Here is a 20,882-nt window from a genome sequence, read left to right as displayed (position 1 = left end):
TTGTCAAAGGACAGGCATGGAGTTAATGAATATTGATATGCCAATAAGCACACTAAGCCCTCTCCTACTCCTTTCAGAAGAAAAAAATACTGGTCAAACCAACATCGATATTCCTGGTTCTAAGGTACTGCTCATATAATTCCCTCGACAAATTTAAGTGTGTGTTAGAAAAGTCCTCCAATCACAATCTGAAGTTTCCCAGTGAAATCGACTTTGAAGTCCTTAAAAATGTCCTCTTGCAAATAACTACTCTCAGTGTAAAACCAACGCTTCTCCCAGTGAGCTTTGTTATGCTCTTATAAGGTGGATCAACAATCCTCTATCATCAAGTTTCTCCTCTCCATACAGTCTCTTTTCCATATAGCTTTTCAAGAATGTATAAAAAAAGGAAGGAATTTAGGCAGAAACATCTAGTTTTGTTATTCTTTGTAAGTTATATATCTTTATACATCCAAGGGTATAAATTCCAAGTTTAAATATAAAATGTCCATAGTCACTTGATCAGTCAGCATAAATACACACACTTTTTCCAGAGGCAACGCTTCCCACTCTTGATGCAAGACTGAAAGCAAAACAAGCAACAACATCTCTTGACGTATCCCCTTGTATTTCCTTGTACTTAAATGTTTTTTTTGGTAAGAGCTTATATACTATCTCAGTTGCTCAGTATCATTTCCTGTCTTCTTAATCATGTATTTGTTTTACCAGTTGGCATATTTCCTCTCCACTTTGTAAAATTTTTGATGAACCAGCAAGTTACAATATTCATGACACCTCCAAGTCATAAAAAAAACCCTTCAAAAATATCAGACTGTTCTCTTCACCTCTTATTATTCTGTATCACTTCCTTATAATTTTTTTAAAAATTCCTAAAATCAAAGTTGTTGGAAGAAATGAAGCAGTACCATCCAATAAAAACAAAAGCCAAAGCAAGGAAACTGTTATCATGTAACACAAAATTGAGAGAAAGAGTCTCAACTCTCACTTATGAATCAGATCTTCAAAGATTTTCAGTATCTAAAAATACAGCACATCCCTGTCTCACATTTTTATCCCTGTGGCATAAAAATAAATTAAAAAAAGCAAATGAGAGACACACCTCCAAACTGTAAACTGTGTTCCATCCCTCTTGCTCTTTTACAAGCTGAGTTGTGTTCCTACCAAACCAACTTTCCCCGCAGCATGCAAGATCAATGCAGTTCTAGCGTCTTCTCTGATGAGAGCCAGCTGTGAAGGATGGAAATCTTGCACATTGCAGAACATATGGGGTACAGAGTTTTAATAGCCTGATTCTGTAACACTGGGTTCGGGAAGTTTTTACACATCCTATTACTTATAATAATATCAGTGAAGCTTACCCAGCAAACAAGCCAAAGCAGCTGAGCTCTGCAAGAAGTTTTTCAAAGGTATAATGGAGTTAACCAAAGGGCATTAGTAACTACTGAAGGAAAAGCAGGGGGGAGATAATAAAAACAGGCAATCAGCTACAAAACATGAGATGAGACTTGAAGGCTACCATTTCCTCTTTCAAGCATAAGATTGATTTTCTACTGCATCCCTAAGCAAATTACTTGAGTCTTTAGCCTTACAGAAATCAGGTTCCACTTTAACTTTTTCCTGATACATCTGACATTTCAGCTGACACGAGGCACTTTCCATTGTACAATCATTTTGGTAAAAATGGGGTGGTTTCTTGTACTACCACTGTATTTTATGCAGTTTCTTCGCTTTGCAGTATACCTCTAGAATTTTTAGGACCCCCCTTCTTTGACAAAATACTCCTTTTCTAGAACCATCTCCTCCACTGCTAGGATCCACTTTAAATAAACACAAGAGGAAAGAAAACTTGAAAAAGTACAACCAGAAAAACAGAAAAATTTCAGAACCCCACTCCTCAGCATTAGCAGTGCTCTTGAAAACTTCCAAAAGCAAAGATTAGAAAGGATTACAGCAAAGGAAGGTTTCCTTGACCCATATTCTAGCTTCCAGAAGTACCTCATAGCCCGATTACAGGGGCACATTTGCTTAGCACCTCAGCCCTGACAAGCCACTGCCACTGTACAGGGCGTCACATGCCTTGCCACAGCTCTCATCCAAAAGCCATGTCTTGGCTGTCCAGGAGGGCTACAGGTACAGCTATAATGCTCTAATTTTTCCAAAACCTATAGACTTTTTACTGCTGAACATGAAATGAGTTAAAGTACTTTGGAGAGCTGGAAGCAAGTTAATCTGTCTGCACAGATATAACCTTTGTGTTTTCTGACAGTTCTATTGCAAAGAAAATGCACCATAATCCCAGAAGTTCAAAAACTATAACTAGTCTCCTTAAAAAATGGAGATGAACAGAAGTTGCCCTCTCTTATTCATCCTTTCATTATCAGCAGAATTATATTTCTTTCTTCCTGTCTCATTTTTCTTTTAATTTGAACATATTTTCCATCTGGCCTGTCTTATGATTTCAGAACTTTTCTGTCTGCCCATTATGTACGTAGGAATGTGAAAATTAGTACAGTACCAGTGCTGGGGGTAGATCACGTATCCATTACACAGTGACAACACAGCTTTTTTTGTCAACCACACATCTATTTGTGAGACAGCAGAGAAATGCAGTGTACCAGGATTTCGCGTTTCTACCTTCCAAGAGTAGCACACAGACACTTCCAAAGATGAACAGTAACAGCTTCTTCCTTTGCATGATCAGCCATGACTGAGTTCCATCCTGTAGGTGAAAATCATAGGCTCCTACTTGGGCCAAGTTACCCAAGTAACTTATCAGTAAGCTAATTATCCTTTGTAGTGTGGGTCACACCGTATCAGTGTGACTTACCCAAGCACTCCGTGCGATCTGTGTTTTCTGAAAGGCAGTGCACCAAAGCAGGTGGGCCACAGGTCTCCTCAACTACATATCTGAATTGTATTTTACATTTTTCATGAAGTGACTTCAGTCTCAACATTCATCCATCCATCCATTTTACAGGTAAGACAACAGTTATCCTTTAAAGAAAGAGTACTGAGCCTTAGTGAATAGTAATTATCAGAGAAAGCATACGCATTTAAAAAATATTCAGTGTAAGAGATAGGCCTATTATTTTTGTCTTGTTTCTATTAAATCTGCCTTAAGTAAAGATACTTGAATGAAAGCAGGATGATCTTTTTCTCTTTCTAAATAAAAAAAATCATATAAAAACAAAAGCTTCCACAATAGGATCTACAGCAGGTGCAGAAATTATGTTTCATGAAATAAATTTGCAGTGTTAAGCATTTGTTTCAGTTTGCAGTCTTTTCTTATTGTTATCAATCTTATTTATTTGTTTATTTAAATCCTTGAGTTATTAGTGGTCAAATTTAACATCCCATACAAACATACAACCATCAGGAGAAGATTAAACTAAAAAAAAATTACAATAGTCTGCATGAGATTACACTGAACTGCAAACAAAAGTGGCAAAGGCAATTAATCAACCCCTTAAATGAGCAAAAGCTCTAGATCAACAACAGCACTTAAAACAAATTAAAACTTTGCAAACGGTCATAGAAAAGGCTTTTTTTATTTCAAGTACGATGAATTTTAAGAGACTTCAAAATGTTAAAATTGCAACCCAAAGACAGAAAAAGACACAGCTTATGCAGCTACTCACTATATATATTCATGATACTGGACTTTTTTTTAACTTCTTCTCACGAAGAACAAAAATGCAGGCCTACATTGGAGTCTACAGCTACAGAAGAAGCAATGATGTTATACTGCAAGAATCAAACTGGTCAAGTCAAAAGTACAATGTATAATCACATTGATTTGCAAGACAGCTAACAGCTGGGGTCTCTTTGGGGGAGTTTACCTTTGCTAGAATGATATTTACTGCAAGTACTTCAGATCTGCCAAGTAAAATCAAGAAGTACAATTTTCATTTATGCAAAACATGTTCTGCGAGAAAGACATGGTAGAGCTGGAAGCACTTTGGATAGAGTTATTAGCTATTTTACACACTCCTTATTACAAGATGCATACATATGTGAAGTAACTTTAACTTAAAAAATTTATTTTAAAGCACTGAAAAATACCAGAATGAATTACGAACATTTAAATAATAGCTAATTCACTTTCCCTCAAATCTTCTATGACAAACCAAGCAGTACAAATCACAACCTCTGTACTCAAAATGCACAGAAGGCTTTGGAACAATGAAATGTAGTTGATGGGTTTCAGCAATAGTAGGACTTCACCTTCCAAATATCACATCCATATTAAGCCTGTAGATACATTGTAGGAAATATCGAAAGGACAAGTCTCTTCTAGCAAGTTTTTAAGGAAACTATTCCCATTCTTTCTATAATTGAATCAAAAAAAAGATTTCGGGGTTAATTCAACAAGAATCTTTTTTCGAAATCAACACAATCATTTTTTTCATTCAGGTTTTTTTTGTTGTTGTTGTTTGTTTGTTTTTACTGGATATCCATGGCACTTTCACCTTGAAATGGCCTCAAGCTTCACCAGGGGAGGTTCAGGTCAGACATCAGGAAGAATTTTTTTCACTGAAAGGGTTGTTAAGCACTGGAACAGACTGCCCACGGAAGTGTTGGAGTCATCATCCCTGAAGGTGTTCACAAAACAACTGGACATGGCACTTAGTGCTATGATCTAGCTGACAAAGTGGTGATTGGTCAAAGGTTGGACTCTATGATCTTGGAGGTCTTTTCCAATTAAATGATTTTATGATTCTAAGTCCCTTTCAGAGCTCAAAGGGTTACACTACTGTTATACCTCAATATAGTATCAAGCAAGTAACAGAAAAAAGTGTGTTAGGTGAGGAATACCTTGCAAAAAGAAACAACCCACTAAGACAAGACACTGACACTTTCCTAAAGAATGTATTTTCCCATGCATCTCTTTTCTTAAGAGCTCAGGTTAAAAGTGTAGAGTGAACGCTTACCTCATGCAGTTAAACTACCCTTTGTGTGAAAGGCTAATTTCAGAGGTATCTAATTTCTCTACAGAATAATTTCTGCACATACTTAAATAATTCACAAGGAAAATGCACTGCCTACTGAGAGAATGATAACATTTGTTTAGATCAACCAAAAAGCCAGATGTGAGCAACACTGCAACATCAGCCAAAGAAATGGGCTTAGCTAATTTTTCTCGTATCAACAGTATCTTTTTCACTGGTTTGTAAGCTTCTTAATTTTTCTTCTGTGGAAGTGTCAGGGCTACCACAAACTGGCACAGAATCGAGGCAGTTAGTGAGAAACACAGTAATCACTGAACTTGATCAGCAATGTAAAAACATGTTTCTGTTCTCCTTTTTCCATCCAGTATTAACTTATATTGAGGAAACACTTCTCATCCAAGGCTCTCCTCTAAGAGAATCCAACTTAGTTCTCGCAGTTACTATCCCTGGAGTAAGGCTAATTTCTCAGTCTACAAAGCCTTTCAGCAAGTGAATGGGAAGCAGTAGATGGATTAAATTAGAAGACCAGAGTTTACAGTCATTCAACTTCAGAAAGTAATTTACTGGTATTCTCTATTTAATTATATCAACACCTCATAACCATCAATGAATTTATCTTTACTGCATTGAGATTAAGCAACTCTATCATAAAGTTCCACAAGAAGTCTACATCTGAGCCAGGAATTATACTTGTAAATTTTAGGAAGGCACTATGTCTACATTATCATCATTCTTTACGATGTTAAGAACAATGAATTTTTCAACCCCATGAGCCATGACTGATGCCCCCTTCCCCATCTACTTAAGATAAAAAAACAATTTTTGTTTCTCTTATGGCCATTCTTGCCCAGTACACGCCTACGAATGTGTTTACCCCTGACAGCAGTTTTAATGAACATAAGAAAAACAAGTATTTTTCACCCATATGCCTGACGTGCAAAACCTGCTCCCGCTCTCCAACCCGCAATGCCCCCTTGAGGCAAAAGGGAAGGAAAATAAAAAAAGTGAGGGGAGAAAAAAAAAAAAAAAAAGATGCTGAACAGTGGGAATGAGCTTTCTACACTAGCAGGGGAAAAAAGAAAATACAAAACCAAACAAAGGCTGTCCACACTTATGACACTCATCTTTCTAGGGGTTTGTTTTTTTTTTTCCTGACCCTTTTTGTGGTATGAAATTACAATTGCCTTCACCACCATTAAGAGCAGTTTCAAGAAGGGTGCAGGGAGGCAAGTTCTGAAATCCTTTCCACGTATACCAAATTCTACATATATACTTAGGTATCTGGTTAAGAAAAAAAATATAAGAAATACTTAATTTTACCTTACAACTCTAAGCAAACTTGCATTTCTATAAGGCAATCATAAGCAGACAAACTAATAACCCTAGAGCAGAAGTGTTATTTGGGAAAATAAATCTGTAAATCTATTATAAGCTAGTGATCCCTGGAGACATCCAATAGACATGGCCCATGCCTGTTTATTAGAAGTTAAACAAGAAAGTAACGATTTCTGAGAGGCTTTCAGTTTTGTGCCTAAAATCTTGGATTTAGTTTCCTCTCCTTGAAATCAAAAGAAAGAAAGAATTGTGACTTATCTATTATATCCAATACGCTTTTTGTATTTTTGTATCATCAAAGTTCAAAAAATTTCAGAAGACAGTAATTTGCACTAGGTTAATAATTACTCAAGAACAACATGGATTTTTCTTAATATACTGTACCATCTTCCACTAGCAGGCACACACAAAACAGAATGAGAACAAATTATATTCAGATAGTACTAATGTTCAGGATTTTAATATTGCTCTCCTTACTACAACTATATAAAACTCGCTGCATAAAGGTTACCTCTAACACATCTTCCAACTCTTAAACACATTAGAAAACACCCTTATTACATTGTACATTTAACCACAACACAAGAAAAGGTTAGCTCCCAATAATAACCTTATAAAGAAAGTACAGTATCAGTTAAATGGATTTTAAGTAAGGGTCCAAGATCATATTAGGCAGCAATTATAAGCTCCAAATTGTATTTCATATCTTCAGCAAGAGGTAGCTCAAGTCTTGCTGAGTCAAATCTCTGCTATAAAACCTCTTGCCATGCTTTAAATGCTGCAAGCAGCTGAGCCCTGAGGGGTTAAAGTAATGCTAAAGGTAAAGGCTTAAAGAGTTGACCAGATATGTCACGGCCATAGATCTCAGCATGTCAGTCTTAGGCAAATATACCGAACCATGCTTGCCAGTGAAGGTTATGAGTAACAGATCGAGTTCATCAGCTGTTGCAGAGCCTACCAGAGGTGCAGCAGGGAAAAACATTGGTTTCACTGTGCCTACACCGATCTCGGCAGTAAAGGCGACACTGGACAAGGACTCAATATTTCCAAGTGCCAAAGAAAAGTAAACACATTAAAAGTGTTTCTTCCAAACAACACCTCCCAACAAAGAGGCCCCCAAAGTGTCAGGAGAAAAAAGAGCCCATCCCAATCAGCAGGCCTCAGGGAAGTAGCAATCTCTTACCACAGCCCCCAGTCTTAGCAAAGCAGCCTGACCCAAAGCATCACCTACACCCACCAGCAGCCACTGCTCTCTGCAGCCAGGCTGCCAGCACTTACCACCTTGGTCCCCCCAGCCCACAGAGAAGCAGGGGGACCCCTGGAATGTCCCTGCTGGAGGAGGTCTCCAAGAAGAGCAGCTCACTTCCTCCCAAGCACACGGCGTGATGCTTGGGTCTGTGTCTTGTTTTGCTACCACAGCATTCCAGGCTGTGTCAGTTTGGATTGCAACATAAATATTGTGCAACTGCAGACTCCTTAGTTCCAATTATGGTAATATCGCAGGTGACAGTGAGAAAGATATTTTTAATAATCTCTGGTCACATTATGCTCCAACTCATCATCTGCATATTAGATGAAGAGAAATTCAGCTAAAGGAAATTTTGTTGATAAGTGAATTTGAAGCAAAACTGTACACCTAGCACTGACTTGAAAAAAAATGTTGTCTTCCCCATTCTGATAGCAATTCAGTGTTAGCAACAAAGACCCAAATGTCAGTCACTGGGTATAGAAGAGTATTCATAAAATTATTTTTAAATGATACATAAGTAAAATTAGAGCTTCGGATATTATTGATTCACAAAATGTGCAGGCACCTAAGTATAATAAGGCTAATAGTTTCAGTTTAAAATTTCATTCCAGTTACAGAAGACAGACACTGAAACATAGATTAAAAATAGCACCTTAGTTAAGTCCAGGACAGTAGGTTCCATTTTTACACATAATCAAATAAAATAAATGTATTCTTCTACTGAGTCACACAAAGATTTAAAATGCAAGTGCTCAGCCTGCAACTCAGTAGGACCAGTCAAGTATACGGTTTTCTCCATCTGCCACCTTTCTCAGGCTTTGCAGGGACAATAAAATAATAAGGGGGAGGAAGAGTCTCAAGAAGTGAGAGGAATGTCCAACCAATAGCCATACCCTTTCTAGACAAATATGTAGTGAATTACTGGTGTTCACACATACCTGGCTGCCATGCCTGGCTGATTGGGCTGGACATCACTGATTTAAAACAAGTGTTCATTTTTTTAGGAATGTCTTATTTATGTCTTTGGATCCTCCCAAATTATGTACCTGACTGATGTACTTTTTAAGATCCATTTAGTGAATAAATGAAAGTGAACCCCTCAAAATATTTAAATGTTATGAAAAAGTCATTTTTAATATAGATTTTTTCATCTTCGTGGTGAGTTGCTTCAGGGCCTATGAAACCGTTGGTATTAGAACCTGTATTGAAACAAAAACTGAAAAAACATAGCTTTGGTTTAAATATGCACAAGCAGTCCATCACCAGTCTCACTCTAGGTGGCCCTGAAGAACAGCTAAGCAACTGGTAACTCCTCAACCTCAGAAACCTGTTTTGCACAGGCACATACAAACTCATGTAAAGCATCAACCAACCTTAGTGCCTAAGCCAAAAAAGGGAATCTTCAAATCAGCTTCAGAAAACTTGAGATTAGGGCTGAAGGTCTTGGATTTTTCAACACAAATATATGGCCATTGTCTCAAGCATGTCCTCTCCCGAAGCCTGAGACTGGTCAAGACACAAGCAGGGCACCTGCATACCACAGGAGCTGGGAAGCTCCATCTGAGTAGAGTCCTGACAGGTGGCAAGCTGTCACCAGCAGATAGAGCCACTCCATCACTCACCACTCTAGACCCCATTGCCAGTCCAGGCACCCCTAGACCCCACAACCACCTCAGGGGACAACCTGAAACTGGAGCACAGCAAGACACCAATGTTGCAAGCCATGCATAGTCTGGAAACAAATGCAAACCTAGTCTGAAAGCACACTTCCCTCATTTTTTGGAGGAAGACTTTGGAAGGCCAGGTTTTCCCATCACAACCCTTTAAACACCTTTTTTATGTTGTAAAACACTCATCAGCATGGTCACCTTCTGTCTGGGAGAACCACATTCCTCAAACACTGTTTCTAGGCATTCACTGTTACAGCCAAAGACAAACTGCACTCTTCTTAAGAGTGTTTTCTGTCCCATAACCTGAGATGCAGTAAACGCATGCAGATACATCTATTTTCTTTCTGAAGGCCCTGGTCTCCTTCCTGAAAAGCTGCGGATGAAGAAAGGAGCCCTGAGATGTTGTGCAGACACATGTGCAGGCACAGACACAAACCCACACCACTTCCAAAGCTGCATGGCTTCACAGAAGAGACATTGGATTGATCATCAACTTCCTCACCTAGCACTGTCCTGAAGCTATACACAAATGTTTTGGCAGTTCTACCATTCTTCTGGCTTCTCTGTGATTTGAGGGCATGATCTGGCTCTCAGATACAAAACCAAAAAAACCCAACAAAGAAACCTCAACCAATATTTTTTAAAAGGTTTCCATATTGTAACTCACAAAACTTACATTTCTGCTTACTCAAGTATACTTCACACCCTTTCCTGGTTGATAATAAAGTGAAGCCCAAGAACAGATCTAGAACATCCAATGCTAAGCACACCTTTAACTCTTTTACAAGATGTCAGTCACTTAAAATAGAATTAAATACAAAATATATTAAAGTTTCTGTCACAATACACTTAATTTTTCTTCTTAAGCAAAAGATTGTGTAAGGAGTTACTGATACTATGTGAAACTTCTTCTGTATATTCAATATAGTTATCTGTTGAATCACTGACCATACGTATTCCTCAATGTCCAGCTGAACAGTTACTGTGTACTGAGAACAACTGACAAGCATCATCACAACATTAAAAGTAATTTAAATGCATTCAAGGTTGGTAATAAATGGGTCTGAATGAATTTCTGCACAAAGGCATAATGATTTTTAGCAAAGTTCCATCCTAATACTTTTACAGGTTTAGCACTCATACATTCCACTAATTGACTTATGATGAATGATTTTTGCCACATATCAAGGAGTCCTCAGCACCCTTTCTCTTATATTCGTCCTGCTCTATACATAACATTATTTATTCCTTATTGAAGATGTTATTCTACAAAAATGAAAATGTTGACACAATTGAAAAGCACAACAGTTCGGCAAATACGTGTATCTCTGCAGTCTGTGCACACCTGACTGCATTAGGTTTTCGTGTTTTCATTTTTAGGTCATGAGAATACTGTAAGTACTGCAATAAAACCACAATCCTGTTTGTGTTCTTTCACAGAGAAGTGCCTTGAATCATAAATATTTCAATTACTCTGTTTTAGACTCTAAAAGACACTAGCCTCTGTTTTCTAGACAGTTCTCTTCCCTCTTTATCTTCAAAAGACCTCTCTCCCTCCTCTGTCACACTAAGAAGATTATACTTTTCTTCAGTAAGTAAAAATCAACTTTCGATGTAACAACTAACAAATAAAGACACACATTGGAATTAACAAGATCTAATATTTAAAAAATAGCAGCCTCAATTGGGGCCAGTGTAACCGGGTGTAACTCCTGTGCCTGTCAGAGCTGTGTCTGACACGTGTGTAACACTGACATGCAAAAAGTTCATTATTTCTTCCCACAGAAGAATTGAAGGTGAAAAAATTTATTTTCTATATTGGGCACCAGATGAAAATCACATTGCTCTTTCTTCTGAGAACCTGAGCCCCTATTTTCTGAGCAGCTGCCCACCTCCTGGCAGTGCTACCTGCACTTTTGCTGGCTCTCGGCCAGCCACATGTTTTCTCTGGCCTTTTTCCACAGCACTCCCCAATTCTCCATTGTTTGTGTGTTGTCCCTCTCCTTTGCAAAGCCTTGCATGGCTTCCCACCACTAACTCTTAAAATTTCCTCTATATTATTTGTACATTGTAAAACTTGACAGTTTCTGATCTAATTTCCAAGTAGTTAAACGTTGGCTACAGGTTTTATTACACAGGTATTACCCACCATTTGTTTTACTGGGGGCGATACAATTCCAGGAGAACAATATGCCTCCTCAACATCAACAGTAAGACTTAAAAAGAAAAAAAATCAACAATGTAATTGTGACTAAGTCTTTTACAGGACTTAGCACCAACAACATGGCAAAGTTTAAATGGTGTTTAGAGATTTCACCTCATTTAAATTCTCTTCACTATTCCTGAGCAAATTCAACATCAACATCTGATAGATACTTAAAGTATTACACTTGACATAGCTTGGCAACTCTGAGACTGTTTCTCTAAACACAAGTTCCTTAATTTTTCAGACTGAATTATCCGATCTGGTCCTATTGGACAAGCAATGTAATAAGCTAATATTGCACAGCCATTCTCCTTCCTTTTCTGAAAGGACAGATCCCAAAAATCAAGGTGGCTATATCCATCAAGATCAGACTGCTGTAACATACAGATACATCAAAAATTTAATTAGTCAAATTATGTATACATAGTTTCAAATTACATAAAATACTTAATTATTATTTCAATAATATGTAACATGTTGGTTTAGGTTGAATACAGAAACTGAATACGGAGTAAATCAGAATTTGGATTTACTTAGGAGACAAATTCGGACCAAAGTTGCAAAATACACCTTATGTTGAGAAGGAAAAAAAAAAATTATTTTACCAAGATCATCAACTGAACTTCAATCTTAAAAGATATAGGATTTTCTTTGTAACAATATAACAATGTAAATACTTATTCAATGAAATAACGTGCTTAGAAAACCCCAACAACTTTCTAGTTATATATATCGATGTACCCTCTAGCCTCAAAACACCCCTCTTCAAACGAATTTCTAGTTTTGGGCCCAACGGTAAAGAGTATCTCCCATCAGGACAAGGTTCACACAGGCCCGCAGGAATCTCAGTCATCCTCACAACATCCTGGAGGCAAACTAGCTGAAACAAGACTGAGATCAGCACCTTACAGAAATACTTAATATGATGCAATTTGCAACTGTGGTCTGATGCACTGCGGAGATCCAAAGAACCAGCTCACTGAGCAAAGGACTTACAGTTTGTCCGTGTGGACCCTGGAACCACCAATGGGCTGGCAACTTCTCAAAACGGACACCCCACCACCCACTTTCAGCACCTGATGCCCATAGGAAGGAGGGAGAAGACTGAAGCTCCTTGGTAAACAAGCAAGCTCTAGAGGTAAGTCAAAAGCCAGCCTGTGAACCTCAAAGAGGGCTTGGGTTGTATGACGGAGATCTGTAGTCACTCCTTCCACCCCAGAATGGCCATCATGTAGCAGCAAGCAGGTGGAGGGATGGGCAGAGCAGAAAGTCTCCGTTCTGCACTTTGAATGAAGGTGCTGCCTGTCCCTTAAAGCTGTCTGCTTGTTGTTCCTCAGCCTGATAAGTTAGAAAGTCATCAGTGCTACCTATAGCAAAGCCCTCTGCCACCCAGCAGAAGAGACACCCACACTCAGGGCACACAGAGGGTACAGTCCACTGTACCCAAGGGAATAGGCGCTGCCCTCAGCAGCCAGCCTGACTAACACATATAGTTAAATCAGAAACAAACTGCAGCAAAACCCTTTCCAGCTATAGATGTGTGATGACTATTTGCAGGGAAAAGGAATAACTAATTAACCAAACAAAAAGTTAAAACTACAATGTTCTTATTCCCTCTCCTCAACAAACTCTACAAATTATTAAAAAGACTTAGGATAGTCAATAGCATAAGACAATGTGCTCAATATTTGAATTTTATTTTTCTTAGACTAGGAACCAAAATCCTGATATTAAATACAATTCCACACATAACTCACTCCTCAGAGTTCAAGTGCTACTTTCTAACACCATCCCAAACTACACTTTTGGTGAACCAATAAACATCATAGCAACTGTTCATTAAAGAGATTATTTTCAGCTACTTCAGTGATGACAGCATAGGCGAGCTACTGCTGGCACTTCCAAATCCAGCTTTCTGACATAAAACATCATCTTGCCCTTAAAACGCAAACCTATCAGAAATGGGATTAAAAAAAAAAAAGCAGTAAAGCTGAAACAGATGCAAATCTTGCAACAAAGGATAGATCTCTCTTATAATTTGCAGTAAACATTTTGAAAGATTTTTGCAAGTAATAACTTTGATTAAACTACTGAAAGCTTCAGAAAGGAGAAAGAAAGATCATCAGTGTTAAATAATATCTGTGGGACTGCTCCTTGTTTTCAGGCTGATCTAGAAGTTTTGAAATTTAAGTTTAAAGCTACCCCTGGTAATTATTACAATAACTGTGCTCATTCTGTGAAGGAACAAATGTGGAAGAAAACCTTTAAACAACTAACAATGAACTATACAACTGCAGTTTTAAGATTAACTTAAAGAGGTTAGTTTATTACAGCTAAGCTTTTCTATAATTTCATCTTTTTTATTCTGTTTTTCTGGTCCCACTATTTTACATATATGATCAAAAAAGATTTCAAGTCAAAACAGGGCAGGGAACAGGAATCTAAATGACAAATATTCCTTCTAACAAGGATTAGTTGAGAGGTATGCTACAGCGGCTGTGAAAAAAAAAATAGATAATTTGCTTTACTTCTAGACTTACTAGCTGTCACAAAATTTAAAAAGAGTTATCAGTCCCAGTGTACAAAAAAATATTATTTTGTAACAAAGTTGATAGCATTTTTCAGTTTGATCATGATTTGCAGTTTTCTTCAGTCAAAATCATTCCGTGCGTACTTTTCAGTGACCTATGTCCTAAACCATTTTCAATTCCTATGAGCAAGTGACCTCTTCACGATCTCACTCACAAAGAAAAAACATGATGACTCCCATTAACCATTCATTTTCAACCACCATCAGAATTTAATTTCTCCAAAATAAACCTGGTAAATATAGAAATGGAACAAAAGAGTACTCAGTGTTCAAGAAATATTAATTAATCACTCTATCAGAGAGATAGATAAATACCAGCCCTCACATTTCAATGATGAAAAACAAAGAGGTTAAGTGACATTTTCAATGACACATAGCAAAACACTGCCACAACATGGATCACATCTCAGAAGTTTTCTATTGTTTTCAGCCCACTAGCCTTGAATAACTCCTGTGCATGCAATGCTGAATCAGGTATATTCATCAGAATACAAAAAGCTTATTCTAGCTCACATAAATCAGTCAAAAAAAATAATTCTTATACTACAGTATTTTTTTTTAAAATACATTCAAGTCCAATAAGAACTTCTCCAAAAAATATAATGGAGTCTGACAGGAATATTTCTAAGCAAATACACCTTTAATTTTAAAATATTGGTTCCAACAAGTTCTATTACAGAAAGCATTTAAAAAATGTATAAGCAACAGATGATTACTGAAAAAAAAAAGACCAACAAATAGTCACTTCAAAAACCTATGAAGCTATTCACCTGATTATTGTATAAACCCTAGTGAAACTTTAATATAGTACCATGTATACACTGATTAAAATGTCCTGAACTTGATATACTTCTTTTACTTTTCCTCACATTAAAAAACCTCTAATGTGGTTGTTCCCTATAGACTCTCTTTGGTCATTTTACACGAATCTTCACTAAACAGAAAGCTACAAAACCTGTAGGCTTTTTTGTCTCTCAAATGTTATAAACACTGCACTGTAGCGAAGATCTTGTGACACAACGAACCGATCACTGCGGTTAAACTAAAAACAAAGAAATACACAAATATTTATACAATTGATTCTGCTTAACCGCCCTAGTAAGGTTACTTTTAAACCTTAAAGCCTACACCAACAAGGCCTCACATGAAGCAGTGTGTTTTGTGTGTTACACATTAACAGAATAAATTACGATGTCTAATTATATGACTTTTGTATGTCACTAAGTTACCTATCAATGGGCATGAAGGTTACTATATGTATTTTGGAAATGCTACATTTGAAACACTCTTTCCTTTCCCTCAACCGTTCTGAAATCTACTATTCTGAGTACCTAAGTGAATGATTTAAGTATACAAAAATGCTACAGAACACTACCACTTTGTAAGAAGCACAGCAAATTACTACAAAATAGGGGTCTTTTAAGTATTACATTTACATTACAAATTATTATAGTCAGGAAAAAAACTTAGATTAAAAAATACTGATTTGAACATATCTCAAAAGGATTTAGTGTAGCATTAGAGAAACCAATTTAATAATTAATCATATTTTCTTTAGAGTAATATTACTAGCAGTAGCGTTCTTCCTTAATGGTTTTAAATTACTTAGCATACAGAAGAAAAAATTTTAACCTGTCAAAATCTCTTAAAACTTTGTCTCTGACTTCTCTCCCACCCCCCTCCTGAAATCAACATGCCGATATAGACACCAGGCGCAACTTCCAAGTCCCACATTTGTAACAAAATTTCCAAGGGCCTGGCGCAAGCCCGTGGAGTCAATGGAGCGATTCCTACCGATGTCAATGGAAAGATTCCCACTCACTAGAATGAGTTTGGATAGGGGTTTTAATGCACGGAAAAGATCAGGGGAAATCCTCTTTGGAAGGGAAACTTCTGTGTTTCTTTCGGTAAATAAGTACATACACAAGCAAGACTTCTTAAAAGTAGTGGTTCCCTGGTAGAGGGTACTGTCTGTTTTTCCATCTGCAGCTCTGCACTCTTTACTAACAGAGGACAATACCATAAATTTGGAGTGGTTACTTCTGAGATTATTTTTCCAGGAGAATATACTAGCAGTCTGCTTTCTGTCTGGACTACTCCCACAAATCTTAGATGAATGTTTTCTTGCCTGCCCACAGCCCGGGCTTTTCCCCTCTCCAGGAGCTCCATCCCGGGACCTTACCAGCGCTCGCAAGTGTTCTCGGCCGGAGGCTACGCTGGGACACAGGCCCGCTGCCCGCCGAACCTGGCATGAGCCGAACTGCGGGAAAGAGCAAGAGCGGCTCCACCGGCTGCCTTTACCTTGGCCGTGCAGGCTTCGACGGGCGGCACAGGCTTCCCGGCAGACTACGGGAGGCCAAGAGCGCTGCCGCCCGCGCACCCGTGCTCGAAGCGGCACAACACGGACCAGAGGCGCCGGCGCTCGCCCTCCCTCGCGTGGCTGCCCTGGCATTCCCGATGGCATGGCAAAGCCTATCTCGCTCCATAGCTGGGGCCGTCGCCGCTCCCTTCTCCTCAAAATCAATCACACTTCCCAAACTTTCCAACTCCCGCAGACCTTTTCAATTTCAAGAGCCAATTTTAAGGGAAGGCCCCTACGTACCAGGCACGGAGGCCACCTCCGGAACCCCGCAGCTCCAACATCGTTATTTATTAATTCTTGGGTTTAGGCAATTTTTGTCTTGGGGAGAGGGACGAGACTGTTCCCTGCGCAGCCCAAACAGCGCCGGGGGGCACCGCGACTCCAGGGGCACCTCGTCGCCTCTGCGCTTCCCCTCCCACGCCAGCGGGGGCGCCCCGGGGACGCACAGCGCGGGGCGCCCCGAGGGGGCGGCGGCAGCAGCCCCTCCGCACGGGCGGGCGGGCGGAGAGGCGGGGGCTGGGGTGCGCCTCTCCCTCCGGCGGGCAGGCAGCACACAAAGGAGAAACGTGACACGTTTCTTCACCCGGGCTGTCTGCTGGGGAGGTCTCGGGGAAAAACAAAACAACAAAAAAAAAAGAAAAAAATAAAAAGAGGGAAAAGAAAAAAACCCACACCACACAAACGGGGAGGGGAGCCGCGGGCAGCCGAGCCTCCCGCACAAGCTCCCTCGCAGCCTGGCCCCGAGCCCTCTCCGCCTCGCACTTCTGTTCCGTGCGGAGAGGCTACAGGTTGTTTGTTTTTAATTACAAGGGGGGCGGGAGGGTCCGCGGCGCTGCGCGGAGGGAGGTCGGCCCCGCCGACCCGCTGCCACCCCGGGTGGTTTGGGGGGAGCTTCCGCCCCGCTCCCACCGCCGGCCCGGCCCGCCGGGTAAGGCGGGCACGGCCCCAACTCCGGCCGGGGCACCGGCAGCCGCCGGGTGCGCCCCACGCCCCCCACCCGCCGTGTATATTTGGGAGCGGAGCCACCGGGTGCCCAGAGACCTGACACATGTCACTGCTGCGGCCGCGCCGGCCGCTGCCAAACTTTCCCGCGGCGGCAAGTCAGTGAGCGGCAGCGGAGCGGGGGGGTAGCGGGTGGAAGTAGCAAGTCGCACCGGGGAGCGGCGGGAGGAGGGGACGGGTGTGCGGGGCGGGGGGGGGTGGGGGGTGGGGGGTAGCACTTACCGGGAGCAGACACCGTGCAGGGCGTCCCGGCGAGCTGACACCGAGAAAAAGGGCGAGCGGAACCGCGCTCAGCCGCGCACATGCAGAGTCCCTGCGGGCGGAGCCGCCGCGCGGGCCGGGGGCGCGGGGGCGGGCGGGCGGCGCGGGGCCCTCCGCGGGCGCGGAGCGGCGGCGGAGCCTCGCGCCCTCCCGCCGGCTGGTGCTGCCTGGCGCTGGCGGTGCCGCGCTCCCTCCCCCGGCGTGCGGGTCCGGCCGTGTGCGGAGTGTGCCGCCTGTGTGTATGTGTTTTGTTGGGAATGCAAAAAAAAAAAAAAGAAGACGGGGGGGGGGGGAAGAAAACCCCGCCGCTGCACACACCGGCTGCTTTGGCGAGAGGGGAGTACGGAGAGAGCCCTCCCTCACATGATCGCAGAGTGGCCTGCACAGAAGTGCTAATAACGCGGGGGGGTGTGGGGGGGGAAGCAGCGGAGGGGGAATGGCAACAAAAAAAAAGTGAGGCGGGATGCACAGGGCCGTGCCCCGCTCCGCCCGCGCCTCCCCCGGCCGGTCCCCGGCGGAGCAGGAGCTTGGGTCGCGGCGGACGGCAGCTCCACCTGCTATGTAAACAAACCGTCGGGGAAGTTGTTTGCTGGCGGCGGCTGCCCCTTCCCGCCCCCTATCCCCTCCTGCCGCCCCGCTCCGCCGGCTCCGTTAGACACAACGAGTTTAGCAGACGGGTGGAAAACAAAGCCGTGTGTTGTGCTGGCAGTGCCGGCCGGCTGCAGCTTGCTGGCAGCCCCCGAGGTGCCGCGGCCCCGCCAAGGCAGCCCGGGGGACCCACGTGGGAGGGGTCGGCGGAGCAGGCCTGGTCGCCAGCATCTGCTTTGCCGAGGAAGCACGCGTGGGCCCCGAAACTTTTCTTCTCCCCGCCCCCAGGATTCGGAGCAAGGTGCAAGACCCCTCCGGCACCCCGCAGCGAGGATCGGCCGCTCTCCTCTTGTCTGGGGTGGCGCGGTGGGGAGCGTGCGCGGCCGGCCAGCCCGGGGACTCCCGCTCCCCCGGGGAAAAACACTTTTGAGTGATTCCCGAGTGGGGTACCGGGGAGGGGGCGGGGAGGGAAGTGTCTAGAAATGGGGAAAACTAGTCGTGTCCTCCCTCGTCCCCGCCGCGGTTCCTGGTCATTCGGCGCCCAGAGTGTGTTTGGGTAGAAGTACTCGCGTGAGTGCGGGAGAAACCGGACGGCGCTGGCCGAGGGGAACGTGGGGTTTGATATTTCGGAGCCCACCTAATCATCGTGCGGCAGTCCCGGCCCCACGCTCTCCGCGCGGTGCTGCGTTAGCAGGGCTCTCTGTACGCGCCGAGGGCCAGGATCACAAGTGACTGTCCCTCAGAATTAACAGTCACCGCATTTACTAATACAATTAAAAATCCCACAAACTTTGCCGCTCGCTGTTACAGGCAAGTGGGAGACTGCCCGCCTCCACCGCGCCCCGCGCCACTCGCTGCCGGGGCCGCCGGCCAGCCCCGGCGAGGGCACTGCCGGCCGCTCGGCCCCGGGAGCGGGGGGGAGCTGCTACCGCGGGGCGGAGCCGTCGCAACTCTGGCAACTCGGCAGGGCCCCCCGCGGCGGCCCCCGGCCCAGGCCGCCCCCCGCCCCGCCGCGCACCCTTCCGCCCGCCCGCGGCGGCGGGGCCGGGGGCCGGGGCGGCGGCGGGGCCGTGCGGGGCGCGGCGGGCCGGCGGGCAGCCAATGGGGCGCGGCCGGGTTCGCGAGGTGAAAGTTCAGCGCCGGGGCAGAGGCTCGCGGGGCCGCGGCGCTGCCGATGGGTGGCCGTAAAATATATTTATTTGCTACCCGCGGCTCTTTTGTCTCTTTGCCCCTCGCCCCCCCCTTCCTTGCCCCGTCGCTGCACGGGTTACCGGGGCGCTTCCCGCTGCCGCGGAGAGCCGCGACCGCAACGGTTGCGGGGGACACTCGCCGCGCACCTCGCGGAGCCGCAGCGGCGCGGGACAGAGTCCCCGCGGGCAGCCGCCTGACACGGCCCCGCGCCCCGCGGGACAGCGGGGGGGGTGGGGAACCGCGCCCGATTCGCCGCCCCGCGCCCCGTCGGCCCGCAAACGAAATCGGGCCCCGCAGGGTACGGCCGCCGACGGGCTCCGCGGGCAGGGGCGTGGGGCGCCGCGGGGGCGCAGGCTGCGCGGCTCGGGGACCGCCGCCCCTCCTCCCCGCGGGCGGGAGGCGCGCCCCGGGAGAGAGGCGGCTCTCCCTCTGGAACCGTCCGCGGCGGCGGCCAAATGAGGGTGCCGGCGGGAGGCGCCGTGCAGCGCACTTCTTTGGGGGTAGCCCGCGGCAGCGAACCGGCCGGGCGGCCCGGCTCTGCCGCGGACACCGCCAACTTCGTTGGGCACCGGGCCGCGGCATCCCCGGCCAGCGGGACGGGAGCGGCGGCACACGGCGACCCGCGGGTCTGTCCCTGCCCGGCCCTGCCCTGCCCTGTCTTGCCCCGCCACGGGCCGCCGCCGTCGGGCCGGGCGCCCTCCGCTACCGCTAATGTTCGCAGCACTCCCAGCCCCGTCCCCCTGCCTGGGCTGCGCTTTGTTCCACGGAGCTGAATCCCCGTCCCGTTCGGCGGCCCTGCAGGCAGCCCCCTCTCTCTGGAGGGCACAACACGCAGGTAACAACACAGTGCTTGGCTTCTATTACTCGGCGGTGCTCGGGTCTGCGCGGCTCGGCGGTCTCACGCAAAATTAAAGCTAAACAAACACATACTTTCCCCACTTTTTTTTTGTTTTTTACAACGACGATTACGGTATAAAATATAACTCGGTTTTCTAATGAAAAAGGCTGGTGCGTTTTATTTGTTCCTGTTTACGGTTCGAGACTTCATCTGCACAATTGTATTTCTCGCTTGAAATAAACCTCTTTGAAACTATCTTCCTTTAATTAGTTTAATGTATTTTCTCTGTGCAGCTGGCAGTATTAGGTGTCTATCAGATTGCCATTTTCCATTACAGTTGTTTAGAAAGCGAACAAGAACACAAACAGACACCTCTTCGAAAGAGGTTCGTTCCCTTTCCTCCCCGTGTACCGCTCCGAGACACTACGGAAAGAGCAGAAAATGCTCGTTTTAACCGAAGTCAAACCGAGGAGAATCTATATTACAACATCAAAGAAAGGGAGACGCTGCAAAATCGGTGGAGTTACACCACCATCTGTCGTTAAGCTTCGGGACTACAAAAGTTCAGACGTATAGTAATCGTAATGAGAGCTGGCAACTTTGTTTTTTCTTTTTCGCCTCGAACTCTTGCAGCCTTGGCA

The 20,882-nt window shown here is 44.1% G+C and overlaps 1 protein-coding gene across 13 annotated transcripts in view; it reads right to left on the bottom strand.

Annotated features, from left to right (window-relative positions):
• The window catches only part of FOXP2 (forkhead box P2), a 408,792-nt gene extending 391,093 nt beyond the window's left edge, over window positions 1–17,699 (bottom strand). For 11 of the 13 annotated variants that reach the window (XM_064656006.1, XM_064656022.1, XM_064656003.1 and 8 more), the window contains exon 1: window positions 17,586–17,699. The gene's annotated coding sequence lies outside the window, so the exon portion shown is untranslated. Of the gene's footprint in view, window positions 1–16,181; window positions 16,453–16,601; window positions 16,889–17,585 lie in introns of those variants that run through there. The other 2 variants (XM_064656004.1, XM_064656005.1) reach the window with 2 other exon arrangements.
• Between the last annotated feature and the right edge of the window lie 3,183 nt (window positions 17,700–20,882).

This window comes from Pseudopipra pipra, chromosome 5 (assembly GCF_036250125.1).
Source record: "Pseudopipra pipra isolate bDixPip1 chromosome 5, bDixPip1.hap1, whole genome shotgun sequence".
Taxonomy (NCBI): domain Eukaryota; kingdom Metazoa; phylum Chordata; class Aves; order Passeriformes; family Pipridae; genus Pseudopipra; species Pseudopipra pipra.
This window is presented reverse-complemented; position numbering and strand designations above follow the sequence as displayed.